The 13961-nt window shown below is 30.3% G+C and overlaps 1 protein-coding gene across 1 annotated transcript in view; it reads right to left on the reverse strand.

Moving 5' to 3' along the window:
- LOC139424914 (uncharacterized) overlaps positions 1 to 13961 on the reverse strand; it is a 336554-nt gene that overhangs the window by 152906 nt on the left and 169687 nt on the right. The gene's annotated exons all lie outside the window — the stretch shown is intronic.

The following is a 13961-nucleotide window of genomic DNA, read 5'->3' on the forward strand; positions in this document are numbered from 1 at the left end:
TGTGGTGACCTATTTAAAATAAGGGTAACTGTTCCTGAACTTCGTACCCCTGACAAAGAATTTATGTAGGCCAAGTAAAAGCAGGTTAACATATGTTTTCTGTTCCTATAATATTCACTTTGATACAATTTTAGCTAGTTAACAATGCATATTTTTCGAAAGAAAAATATTTAGACACAGCCTTCTTTGTTCCTAAAAATGCTTTATTAACACAATTTTTTTTATAACGAAACCTCTTTTCTTGTAAACAAAGTGTCCTCTTTAAAAAAAATATTTTGTTCGCTACAATAACGAATCAGATTCTGTTTTTTGAGATCGGAAAAAGAGGAAAGAAAGTGACACCAAAATCAAATAATAGGAAATAATAAAATAATAAAAGTGCGTTCGAAGTGTTACAAAATATTGCCGGATTAATTTCCCACCGAAATCAATCGAATGAATAGTTCATCAATTCTCAACAAGCCAATAGAACGAATAGTTCAGCGTTTAAAAGTGCTTTTGTGCATAAAAAACTCCTTCTCTTGACATTTTTTACATTGCTATCTGGAAACTATCTAAATATTTATGATATACTTTTTCAATGTAATTTTTTTTTGCAGAATTGATTAACACAAAATTGAAATTGATAAAATAAATGGTTAAGGAGTTTTAAGGGTTTCATGTAAAAAAAGTTTTTTTTTTTATTTCCAATGCAGCAGGCGATATAGACATTATCCTAACGCAGTACAGAGATCAAAAGAAAAGAAAAATACAAATACAGAAAGATATGAAATATACAAAATACAAAAACAAAAGCAAAACATCAAACACAAAAATTAAATCAAGAACTTAAATTGAACTAAAGTTCTCTGGCCCCCCAGTATCGGGAGTAGATGCAGTTCTTTGTGAGAACTGAACAGTTGAGAAGATGTTCAACATTCATCGTCGCACCACTGCGGCAGAGGGGGCAGGCAGGATTATCCAGTATTTTAAGACGGAAAAGATGGGCGTATGTCCAAAAAGTATAGTCTTGCAATTGCACTTAGATACGCATCTCACGTTGCTATGCAGACAAGTGAGGTAGTGTTTCTAATGAACTTTTATCACTTAATGTACTGAACACAAATATGAATCAAAAGTTGAAATGATCTTTTTTTTTAATAAACGTGTACAGTTTTTAAATTGTACTTTTTCAAAAAGATGTTCCTTATAACTTCAAAGCTATTTATTCTATTGACTTGACCTTTATCTCATTAAATTTAGCATAAAAAACTACATCGAATAATGTACCTTGTATATTTATATTGTCTATAGATGGCAATGTAAAAAGCGTACATGAGTACATGCCATTAGAAGTACTTTGTGTACATAAAGCACTTTTAATTTTAATACTTTTCCATGTATTGACTATTCGATAGTCTCACTCGATTCAAAGTAAAGAAATTATGCAGGAAATAATGCCTCACTGACTACAATGTCTGATGCGTAATTAGGTATAAATACAAATTTATACTTAAAATCCATATAACTTCGAAACTACTAGTCCGATCATCTCAAGATTAACTTCATTTATTTCAGCGTTAAATAAAATGCATCAGAAATAATATCTTACTTGCCTGTTGGGTAGAAATTCAATTCTCCCTCTAAATCATTTCTCACAAAAGAAGAAGCTTTGAGAGAAAAGTTTTTGGAATCATTTATAATGAGATAGCAAAGTCTTCTGCCAAAAAATACTTTTGGTAACAATTTTTCCAAAAAAAAAAAACCCCCACCTTTTTCATTACAAACTAAGGTAAACAACGTTTAAGAGCACAAAAAATATCTTTAAATGCAGACAGCTGTTTCGGATGCTCAAAGGGCAACCTTCATCAATGCAACATTTACTGTTGCACTGATGAAGGTTGCCCTTTGAGCATCCGAAACAGCTGTCTGCATTTAAAGATATTATTGTGACGATAGTTGCAACGAATTGAGCTCGCAACGAGTTGTGTTAATGATGCATTACCCCATGTACAAACTGTGCGCGACGAATTGACGCAGATTTCTTATTTAAATTAATTGATACATTGTTTTAGTTTTCGACAAAAAATTGAAAAAGCAAAACTATGATAATAATGAAACTTAAATGTTGTGGCAATGTTTCTGAGTAAATACTTTCTTGAAGCAAATAAATATTTAAACAGATTTATTTGATATCGACATAGAATAAGCCCTAACATTTAGAACCGCGGGGATATTATGCAAGGAATTTTCATTTCTGGGATCAGAATGATTGAAAGGATTCATTTAAATTTCTTTAATGAGAATGATAAAGCTCATTCATCTTTTTTCCCTCCAGATAATTGTAAAAATGTGATTATTTCTTAGTTTGTTAAGTAAACCATTCAAAGTTAACGCTTTCTTTAAAATGGAAGAGAAGAAAATAATTGAGGATGAGTATTTTTTTTCTTCCGAAATTGTATTCTTTTTAAGAAATCGTAATTACTAAATGTACAGATTAAATGTTACCGCATAAATTATGAAGCAAAGTGTACCAGAAAGTATAACGAAGGGCGAAGAGAAGCTAAATGAAGGAGAATAACGATTAAAGTTGGGTACTGATTCGATTATTCGAATAATTAAGTGATTCAAATCAGTAAGTGATTCAAATCAACCGATTCGGATTACTGATTCGAATCACCGAATCAATTCAGCGATTCAGACTGATTCGATGATTCGAATCAGTACCGTCGATTTCGTGGTTCGAATCACCAAAGAGGACTGATTCTGTTGATTCGAATCACTTAGATGATTCGTTTTGCCCAAATCTAAGAACGATTAGTCTCATTATCCTTTATTTGAAGAAGGCTAATAAACTGTGCGAGGATTGGAATTTCCTCCGTTTTTCCGCTTCCACTAGATTTCTTTAGATTTCGTTTGACATATTTTAGGGGTTGAGCATTATTTAGCATATTCGGACAACCATTCCCTTGATTAAATAAATCTCCAAGAAAGGCTTGTTTGATTTTGAGAAGAAAAGTTCGAAATTTCTTGAAAGAGAGTCTCTCTCTTTCAGTTCTTGAAAGAGAGAGGTTTTGTCCTCCTGTAACCCAATAAAAAAATACGCGGAAAAGGACGAGAAACATTTAAGAGATAAAAATTCATTTCATTTTATGGAGATAAAAATTCATTTAACATTCTATTTTTATTTAATATTTTACTTTTTTTCTTTCAATTTCTTTTAAATAAACTTTTTAAATCCATTTCACTTATTTTATTTTAATTACTTACTTTTTATAAAAATAACAAAAAGTCGCTACTTTTTTCTCTCGTCATTATGGCTTGAAACTGAACATACGCTCAGGCTCAAATTATAAGATTGAGAATAAAATTCTAATGATGAATAATATATTTGGGGTCTTAAAGTTTAACATTTGATAAATGTAATGTTTTTATATAAGGTCATAGTTATAAGTATATCAGGGAATTGTAGAAAAAAAAGGATGTATTGGAATGAGATTTAAATTGAAAGAAGTAAAAGAAAATTAAAGAGAAGCTGAAATAATAAAGTAAAAATGTTAGAGACTACGTTTTTGAAATACATTAGACGGGAGAATATTATTTTTAATAGAATTAAAACGAAAAGTCATGAGGGGGTGGGGGATTTTCGTTGGGGACGGATCTACATTACTTATAAAGTGTCGTTTTTAAAATGTTTATCTTATTAGCTTCTTTTTTCAATTTTGTGTCAAGTAGTTTGCATATGAATTCCGATGAACGATTAGAAGATGAATAAATTTCGCTTGTACCATTAAAAAAAATTCACTTGAAATCAGACAAAGTGGTTCCAGTTAAAAAAAAAAAAAAAGAGCACTCTAGCACGTTGGAAAGTGGTAAAGATTTCGATTGACGATAAATTCTGCGTGGAAGATATATGGCGATGCAGTCAGAAAACGATTAAAATGTTATAAGATGCTTGTTTTGAGAATTCTAACTGGTAGTTTCGAGGATTCTAGTTGATAGTTTCGATAATTGCAGTTGGTAGTTTTGAGAATTCTAGACGGTAGTTTTAAGGATTCTAGTTGCTAGTTTTGAGGATTCTAGTTGCTTGTTTTGAGGATTCTAGTTGCTAGTTTTGAGGATTCTAGTTGCTAGTTTTGAGGATTCTAGTTGCTAGTTTTGAGAGTTCTAGTTGGTAGTTTCGATAATTCTAGTTGGTAGTTTCGATAATTCTAGTTGTTAGTTTTGAGAATTCTAGTTGGTAGTTTTGAGGATTCTAGTATGTAGTTTTGAGAATTCTAGTATGTAGTTTTGAGAATTCTAGTATGTAGTTTTGAGAATTCTAGTTGTTAGTTTTGAGAATTCTAGTTGTTAGTTTTGAGAATTCTAGTTGGTAGTTTTGAGAATTCTAGTTGGTAGTTTTGAGAATTCTATTTGGTAGTTTTGAGAATTCTATTTGGTAGTTTTGAGAATTCTAGTTGGTAGTTTTGAGAATTCTAGTTGGTAGTTTTGAGAATTCTAGTTGGTAGTTTTGAGAATTCTAGTTGGTAGTTTTGAGAATTCTAGTTGGTAGTTTTGAGAATTCTAGTTGGTAGTTTTGAGAATTCTAGTTGGTAGTTTTGAGAATTCTAGTTGGTAGTTTTGAGAATTCTAGTTGGTAGTTTTGAGAATTCTAGTTGGTAGTTCTGAGGATTCTAGTTGGTAGTTTTGAGGATTCTAGTTGGTTGTTTTGAGGATTCTAGTCGGTAGTTTTGAGGATTTTAGTTGGTAGTTTTGAGGATTTTAGTTGGAACTTTATAGGACAACCCAGTGGTGAAAATTTTGACACAAATGTTGACATGCATAGAAATATTGATGAAATTGTGACAAAGAGGAAAAGACCGGAAGGAAAAGTACATCAAGCATTTTGGTAAAAACTAAACATTTGAAATCAAGAAATTAGATATTTAGGGGGTAAGATGAAGTGTGACAAAAAGGGATGAAAATTATTAAAAAAGAAAATTTAAAATCACTTATGAGCAGCCGTTTGCAATTTCACAGATACGAAACCGAGGTAGTAAAAATAAATGATTAAACGCATGAAATATTTAAGTATCTTTGATCTCTCTAAATACTTTTAAGTAATTAATTATTAAGACTAATTATTCTTAGCAAAAGCTTCAATTACAAGAAGTAAAAAAAAATCTTCTTAGCGATAAATAAAGCCTTCTTTCATTTTAAAGCTCATTGAGTGGAATTCCTTAAGCTCTTATGAGAGTGCTTAATATCTAAGCTTTTATTTTTATCATGATACAAATTACAGCAATCTAACAAGTCTTTAAAATTGTCACAATATTTTTTTTATTTCACATTAATTTGTTATAATATTGTCACTCATTCAGAAATATTAAAAAAAATTCTTTTGAACGAAAGGTAAACGACCTCATTTGTCTTGAAGCTCTTTCATCTTAGTTTTAATATTCGAAATACTTTAAAACATACTTCACACATCTATAAACGAGTTTTGTTGCTAGGAATTGAAAACGGTGTTTATTAAATATCGCTACTAAATAAAAAAAAGCGGGGTCAGTCATTTAAGATAAAGTGTTTCAGAATCTTTTCTTTTTTGGTTCGTAACTTTTCAATTGAATTAAAAAATTGAGAAACTTATTTATTTATTACATTATTTCCAACTGTATTTTACGAAATTTTTTTTTAATGTATTAATTTCTTAAGTGTCTGTAAATATTCAAAAAAGTTCATAACAATAAGTAATTTTTAGTAATTAACATTATACTAAGTAAATTTTTTAACGGAATGAGCCAAGTTACAAATTAAAATTAATATTTTGTAATCCCAAAAGAGAATTTATCAATGAATAAAATGTTGAATAATGTATGTTGAAAGCTATAAATATCCATAAAGCTAAAAAAGGAGGAAAATGCAACAAATATTTTTAAACAGAAAACTTTTGAACGGAATGAGTTAAGATACAAATTAAAATTAATATATTGTAATCCTAAAACAAATTTTAAGCTTTTAAATTGATATATTTCTAAAATTATCGGATATTTTGCTTATTCTGCTTAATGAGAATGATGTTTTCTTATTTCCTCGAAAAATATTTTTGCTCTTACTGTTATCAGGCTCTATTGTTACAGGCTCTTACTGTTAAGGTTATAATTAATAATTTAAAAAACTTTTTACTCCCACTGATTTAAAAATAGAGTCAGTTAATAGAAAATAGAAACAATATTTGTAAAACATATATTTCGAAGCAAAAGTTGTCTTTTTTAAATACACATTCAAGACAAGAGAAAATATAATGATTTTTTTTTATTTCTTAGCTTGAAAATTACTAAAGTAATGAATGATTATTATGAAATAAAAAACAAACAAGCAATGAGCTACTTCCATGGCTATATTAAATGAGGAAGAGAAGAGATGGTGGAAAAAGGGGCATTTGGGGGCGGATAACATACAGAAATTGCACTAAGTATAACATCGAGCCGCGATGGCTCAGGGGATAGAGCGTTCGCCTTCCAATGAGGTGAACCGGGGTTCGATCTCGTCGATGGCTAGTCGAGACAAATTCCGCATCCGGTTTGCACCGACAACAGTGCTGACGTGAAATATCCTCAGTGGTAGACGGATCATAGGTTAGAGTCCCCTTGCAGTCAGGCTAACCGTGGGAGGTTCTCGTGATCTTCCTCTCCTTGTAACGCAAATGCTGGTTAGTTTCATCAAAAAGTCCCCCACGCAGTCAAATTTCTCCCAATGCTTGATCCAGGAGTTCCATTGTCTTCTGGATTGGGTTCAAAATTACAAGGCTACGGAGTTGGACATTAGTAGACGTAAACCCGAAAATTGGGTCGGCTGTTCAACGACGGTAATAATATGTATAACACGATGTTAATTTAATATTAAAGCAAAGTATTTCTGTTAAAGCTTTAAATTCGAGTATACTATTGATTGATAGACCACTTAAAATATTCCTTTGTCAGTCTTTAAAAAAATCGCTTGCTTTGCCTAAGAGGAAGAGTGATTAGTTTACTAAATTTATAATGCGTCTATAATTGTTGAAGTAATAAATTGTATTTTTTTTTAAAAAATGAAAATGTTTTCTACAATTTTGTAAAAATACAACTCAACAATATAAATACTTAGAATAAATTTCTCTAACTGAAATTAACAAGTTATTCAACTTGTTAATTTTAGATTTAACAAGTTGATTGTCATTAGATTTAACAATTACTTAGAGTCCATTGCAATGAGAATAAAGTGGATATGTTTAACGAAAGGAAAGTTTTCATTTTAAGAAGAAAAAAAAATGCAACAAAACTTATGTTTTAGTTAATAAAAAAGTCGAAGATAAATTAAGTAACCCATGTCTTAAAATGCGTTTAGCCTAGTTTTCGTCTTAACAAAGCGGAGTGAGTTTTCAACTTAAGAAGAGGGGATAAATGAATCGGGTTCTCATGTGTACTAGGTGAACTAAATGAGATTATAGTCCAGAGTATTTCCCCCCCCCCCTCAACAAAAGCTTTTTTCCATTATTGAAAAACATTTTACCTGATTCCTTTTATGTCCAGCAGATGGGGTCGTTGACTTCGTAACAATAAATTGGAGCTTGATATGGAATCTCACTAAATATGGTGACTCGCGACGTAGTTCTAAATAAAGTCACCTTTTATTTATGGAAGATTGCAGAATGAAGTTGTCATAATTGTCGAAAACAGAGGTTCTCGAATTTTTTTTCTCACATCTGTATTATTTGGTAGATTGGACTGCCAAATACTATTAACAATGCTAGGTCATTAGAGTTAAGTCATTAAATTTAACAATTAAATTATTTCTCTTCGACTCATTTTCCATAGTAGACCGCATAAAAAAAAAAAAAATTAAAATAAATGAGCAAATATTGTAGATGTTACGTCAAGCGATCAGGTATTATAATTTTGATCTAGTTGCGCTTGTATAATTTTGATCTAGTTACGCTTTCTACGTCATTTTGTTAACATCGTTTGGTTTGTCATTTCTAAGTTAACTTTCAAAAAATTCTATGGCTGGCAACAGCATTTTTATTCTTTAAGTTGTTTATCTTTTTTTCTTTTAGAATTCTTTCTTTTTTAGCTGTTTTTTAACCTAGCAGAATTCTTTGCCGACTGTTCTCTGTATATATGAAGAAAATAAAGTAAATATTTAAGTGTTGAGAAAAGAATCTTATTTAGTTGTACAAAGTACTTCAGTAGATCTATCATAGTGGTTTCATTTTTTTGGCACCATATGCGCTAAAATTTTTTTGAGTTGGTTGCGTTAAATGCAAATTTAATTTTTCACACATTTTATTTCATATCATAAGACAAAATATACTACCTTATAATAATCGCCTTATAATAATTATAACAAATTATAATACCTTTTAATAATCGCCCAGAAACTAAACTTTGAGTGCATAGAGAAATAAAACATGCACAAAAAAACACACACTTTTCTGGGGGGTGATCCCTCACAATACCGGTTTAATTTTTAGTACATCTTGTTTAATAGTACAAGACAAAATTTGTGAATAACCCATTTTCATTCTGAGCTTTCTTTTGAAAAGTGCAGAAACTTCTTAGAAAATTGCTTGAAACTTTTTAAATTTTTAAGATATTCAAATAAAGCTGTTATCATTAGTTGCCAAATATTCCCTGCAAAACTATAAAAAAAATAAAAAAAAAATTTTAAATTTTTTCTGCGCAATATAACAGAACTAGCTTAAATGTCTTGCGCAGTTTTTAACGAATTTTTGTAAAATTTTAAATGAACAATTTTTTAATTGATGACTAGTTTTGGTTCCGAAACTGGAGTTCGAAATTTTATTTTAGAATCACAATTTATAATTCTTTTAACTTAAGGGATTAGTGAAAAAAATTTGATTTACATATTAAGGACTCTTCTGTTAAGAAAAACGCGCCAAGTCTCATTTGGGATACTATAAAGGAAATTTTGTCATGCAATGTTGAACAAGCAGATTATACAGATTAGTTAAAAAAAAGATTGAAATTCATATGAGAAAAAAGACTAGTGTTCTATTCATTTTACGGTTAACTAACTTTTAAGCTTTTTTTTCACTAATAGCTTAAATTCTTTTTGCAAGAAACATGGATTTTAATCGGATGATAAACTGCCTAATAATTTAACTCTTGGTATGAACAATTACATTTGCTTTCTGTTATTAAAATTCGGAAGTGATTCAATATCGGTTTATCAAATACATTTGTTTGCAAGCAAGCTAGCTTATAGATCATGCACTTATGTAAGAGTTGCGAAAAATAATAAACATTTGGTTTATCTAGTGATAGTTGAAAGTAATATTTTTTCATTGAAATCATCGACAATGCCTAGACTAAGGGTTTCTTGCTTGTTGCATTGGTTCTCTAGATAGTTAAAAACATAATTAAAGGTATAGTTCGTTCACCAGGAGTTGGCACTTGGTTCCACCTCTTCGGACGCAGAGTTCATTTCGGTGCTAGGGAGTAAGAGGAGAAAGATCTCCACGCTTGAAATCGAGACAACCTTTAATGCGCGCCAAACGCAAACAGTGAATTCTTTTTCAGTCATTTTCTACGTTTTATCATCTGCTATTATACTTTTCGTTACTCTAGCTAATTAACTTTTTTATATTTAAAAACTTTTTGTTAGCAAAATATCTCAAAAAGGACAAACTATTCAATAAAAAGAGAGGAATATTATCAAATTTATGAAATAAAATGCACATGTTCGAAATATGCACGTAAAGATTGCGTAATAAATATTTTTGTCATACGATCGCCAAATAGCAGCCTTGTTCAAGATTGTTCACATCCTTCTCCCCCACCAAAAAAAGCGAAACAGTATCGTCGGATACCACGTGATGAAGGCGGAGCCAAGTGCCAACTCCTGGTGAACGAACTATATAAGTATTGATAGTGTCGATATTTATTGTCGGACAGATTCTACAACAATTTTGAGTAAGATAAAACAAGATCTGAACTGGAGAATTTTCGTTCAAAATCGTGTTCAAGAAATATGTTCTGCGAATGATGATGCGCGCACATAATGGTGCAACGTATACAAATGATATCAGACAAAATTATGGTAATTCTAATGGAATCTGACTCATTCCATTATTTTTATCTAATCGAATGATTTCGTGTGTATATCGCTGATACCCTATTTCAGGGGTGGCGAACCTTTATGCACCAGCGTGCCATTTTTTTAAAAAATTGTTTAATGAGGCCATAGACGTGTCGTCAAATAATTTTGATTTCGTGATTATTGGGGAAATAATAATACTAAATACTATCAACTCAAAAATCTTTATTTACAATGAAAAATAATACATTTCGCAATGTCTCAGTTATATGCGTAAATCAACTTAAAGTAACATCAGTATGACTTCTGTTGTTGCAGATTAGATGACAAATAAATTATATTAGGTTTTAATATGTTAGTTCAAGCATTACTGTTAATTTTTTGCTAGTTATTTATTGTCAGCTTGTTTTGATGCTTATTAATTGTTTTTTGGCATTAATTGTTAGTTAAAAATTGTTTATTTTTTTGTTTGTTTATTGTGAATTTTAATTTAATTGTTAATATGCTTCATAGTGAACTTTGTGATGGGTGGCGTGCTCAAAATATTGTGTCGCGTGCCATTGGTTCGCCATCCCTGTTTGGATGATTCTCACCAAATACGACATTTCCCTATAACTACCTCAAAAAGCTATTGTATTATAAAATTATGATTTTTTTAAAAGTTTAATTAATATCATTATTGTTAGCTTTTTAAAATGATTTCGCACAATTTTTTGAAATTGTATAATTTTGGAAATGTGTGTTAAGTTTCAAAATGCCATCTTTGCTCATCTGAGGTCAATATATTCCGAAAATTTTAAATATTTTTTTTTCTTCTGAGATGTACCTGTATAACAGAAAGTATTTTCTTGTAATGTCAGAAAATCAAATAACAGAAATGAAAAGAATCATGTAAAGTCATTTTTAAGGCAAAAACTTTGGTTCATAAATATGCATTTATATCATTTATTTATATTCGAAGGAAATTACATTTCCTAGAAAATAATTACATTACTAATTCCGTATTCCTTTTTTCGTATTTTCTGGGAAGGACAGATTTAGACATTCAGATTTATTATCAGAGAAAATGGAGAAAAACGTTCGAAACTCTATTCCCACGTGAGTTATTATAGCCCACTTGAGCTATAGCTGATACAGAGCGGAGTGGGAGTAAATGAGGTTTCCTTGATTGCAAACTTTATTTCGAAAACTTGTCATAAAATAGTAAACAGGACATTATGACGTGGCTTTTTCGCCGAAATTCATATTTCCGGCAATATTTCAGCGATTATTATGAATTAATTTTAANACTACTCACTTCTGCCTAGCTTAATAGTATGAGATTGTAGCAGCTGATGCTCTCTGGTTATTTCAGTTTCCGTTTTCAAAAGTGCTATATGTTGAGCCACCTCAACTAGATTTGGCATGTGACATTTTTAGCGGCAATCATCGGTCGATTCGCAGTGTAAGAGAAATAGTAAAGTAAGCAAAACAAAGCAAACGTTGCCACCGGCGGAAAAGAAATAAAAGAAATACAGCCAAAATTTGGGAGCCACGCAAGAGAATTATATATATTGGATACTTTGTAAATATAAGTCAATAGATTGTTCGTCACACAAAAGTATGTCACATTCTTTACCACTTATTTTCATTTCTCTATACCTTATAATGCCAGCGTTAGTCAATTTCGCTTAAATGTATAATTGGAAAACCATTTCGTTACAATAAATCATCCAGTAGGAAACATTTGAAGAGATTTTAAAAACTAAGTAGATTCTTTTATGTCATTTAAATCATCGATAGCATAAACTATACTATTTGGTCTGAGAAGTTTTAAAAATTTTTGAGGTTAATGAGCCTAAAAAAATAATTGAATGGAAGTAAAAAGCTATTAATAAATGTCATTTTCCTTCAATGCCAGGAAATAATTGTTAACTGCATATTGTTTGCAAACAACACTGAACTTCTATAAGGTATTAATTACTAAGCGAATATTTTTTTTTTTTTAAAATTAGATACTATTCCGAAAATTTCAAATAATTTTTTTTTCTTCTGAGAAGTACCTGTATAACAGAAAGTATTTTCTTGCAATGTCAGAAGATCAAATAACAGAAATGAAAAGAATCATGTAAAGTCATTTTTAAGGCAAAATTTTTGGTTCATAAATATGCATTTATATCATTTATTTATATTCGAAGGAAATTACATTTCCTGGAAAATAATTACATTACTAATTCCGTATTCCTTTTTTCGTATTTTCTGGGAAGGACCGATTTAGACATTCAGATTTATTATCAGATAAAATGGAGAAAAACGTTCGAAACTCTATCCCCACGTGAGTTATTATAGCCCACTTGAGATATAGCTGATACATAGCAGTGTGGGAGTAAATGAGTTTTCCTCGATTGCAAACTTTAATTCGAAAACTTGTCGTAAAATAGTAAACAGGACATTATGACGTGGCTTTTTCGCTGAAATTCATATTTCAAGCAATATTTCAGCTATTATTATGAATTAATTTTAAGAAATGTACATAATAAGAAATGTACCACATAAATTGTATAACTTAATGCTGATCTGTGTCTGTGTGGGCGTAAAAAAAATGAAATTGTTATTATAAACATTTTCGAAATGCCGAACCTTTTTAGGCTATCTACTGCACAGAAAGAAAAAATATATGCTGACCATGAGAGTATCAATCATTCACTATGAACGATATTTATCGTCTTTTTAGAATAGAATTTTTCGTGGAATGAAATTCCAAACGATTTCAGACTAATTGGAGTGCAAAAAAAGGCCACAGAGGACTGACTACTTCCTACTCTTTTGGGGAAAATATTTTCTAATGGTAGCTAAATTTATATTTAATGCATGATTCGTTGTCTTGTCACTTTGAGTTAATGTATTTTCCATTCCGCTAAATGTAAATGATTCAAAAGTAAGCAGGAAAAGCCATTCTTTTTTCCTGCTCTCTCCTGGAGAAACTTTTAAATTATTGGAAAAAATTACTAAAAATTTCGACAGCTTTTGTTTTTAATTGTTCACCACTTCATAAAATATTTTGCAAAAAGTGTAGTTAATTGGCATCCCTGATCATATAGATCAGGGGTTTCCAACTTGCATGAGGCCGGGGCCACAATTAAAAACACAAATCAGATGGCGGGCCGCAACTTTATCAAAATTTTTTGTTGGACGCTTTTCTGCTTGAAGGAACATTAAATATAACTGTCAGAGTTTTACCAAGTTGTACAAAACAAAAGTATTGAATTACAAATTAAAATAATAAGTAGATTTTTAAAAATATTTAATTGTTATTAATAGTATTTTTAAAAATATTAAATAAATAATAAAAATTCGGGCTACAATAACTTAATGTGCACCTATGCATTAAACAATTAATGTGCAACAGATATCTAAATGTTAAGGTATTAAAACTTACATAGTAGCATACAAAATATTCTATGAGAAAATTGAGGTTTGTCTGCTGCAACCACCAGAGAATGGATATTTACATTTTGAATTTAAAATTTACAAATGTGTGTGAAAATATTTTCGTCCAAAATGAGTGGTTTCAAAAAGTTAAATTGGAGAATTTCTTCGAGAAAATTTCTGATACGCACATGCTAAGTTATATTAACAAAATTCAAAAAAAATGAGATAAAAAAAGAGCAACAAACACGATTATTGTTGTATTTGAATAAATATTTTCGTGGGTGCAAAACATGAAAAATAAATTTCTTTGCATCGTTGGTGCATTAAATTTCACAGAAACGAAGAAATTAGGTTTCTATTAACAAGAAAACTATTTTAAACCACCCATATAGATTTTTTACGAAAATTGTCCGTAAAAAAATGACAACTAATATATTTTAGTTCGCGGGCCACTAAAAAAGGCTTCGCGGGCCGGATGCGGCCCCCGGGCCGCC

This window comes from Parasteatoda tepidariorum, chromosome 2 (genome assembly GCF_043381705.1).
Source record: "Parasteatoda tepidariorum isolate YZ-2023 chromosome 2, CAS_Ptep_4.0, whole genome shotgun sequence".
In the NCBI taxonomy this organism is placed as follows: Eukaryota; Metazoa; Arthropoda; class Arachnida; order Araneae; family Theridiidae; genus Parasteatoda; species Parasteatoda tepidariorum.